The sequence below is a fragment of the Octopus sinensis genome, linkage group LG16 (genome assembly GCF_006345805.1).
Source record: "Octopus sinensis linkage group LG16, ASM634580v1, whole genome shotgun sequence".
Taxonomy (NCBI): Eukaryota; Metazoa; Mollusca; class Cephalopoda; order Octopoda; family Octopodidae; genus Octopus; species Octopus sinensis.
In genome coordinates, this window is record NC_043012.1 from 3,517,683 (window position 1) to 3,518,430 (window position 748).

Sequence of the window (748 nt, forward strand, 5' to 3'; positions counted from 1 at the left end):
CATGTGCATTCACAGCCACATAAAGAATATCCATAGGTTGTATAGAAAAGTATTTAAGAAAAAGAAATGATTCTGTTCGGTAAAAATAACTATCATAAAATTAGAGAATAGGTTACAAGTAATTATAAATCATTTTTCAATTTCAGAGGAATTTAAATTAAAAATTTAAAAAACAAAAATCACGAGTTTCCACTCACCCACGACACAGTTTGATGTTCTCGGAGATTTAGAATAAATGTTTCCAGATCGACTCAGGAATGTAAGAGCAGATAACTCGTCAATTACTAAAGGCTATTGTTTACGTTCATTCCATACACTTGGTGATTAATCAATACCTCACAATAATCGATTTGAATATGAAGTAACTTTTATTTATAGCAGATTCTTCTGACTTTCATTAAAATGATATCAAGCCTAACGTACCGCCCACTTTAATGACACCTCCTTGATGGGAAGTTCCTTTTATGTAAGGCGGGAACAGAATCTGTCGACCAGTCACTTTCTACTGTTATTTTATTTACAGGGTTTATTTATTTAATTAACTTTCGCCGTTAGTAAAGCAGATAATTACTTTGCACCATATTGTATACAAAGTATAGACAGTGGGTAGTACCCAGAAAACAAGGGAATTTTCCCAGCAGAAGTACTACAACAGTAACACTGCAAATGAATTTAGTAAGAGAGCGAAATTAAAAGTGTATGGACAAAAAGGAAAGAAATTTTCACACATTTACGACTCCCTACTGAA

At 32.6% G+C, this 748-nt stretch overlaps 1 long non-coding RNA gene across 1 annotated transcript in view; it reads right to left on the bottom strand.

The window, feature by feature from the left end:
- LOC118766472 overlaps positions 1-450 on the bottom strand; it is a 21,177-nt gene extending 20,727 nt beyond the window's left edge. The window contains exon 1 of the long non-coding RNA XR_005002407.1: positions 440-450. This is a non-coding gene — a long non-coding RNA (uncharacterized LOC118766472). The remainder of the gene's footprint in view (positions 1-439) is intronic.
- Between the last annotated feature and the right edge of the window lie 298 nt (positions 451-748).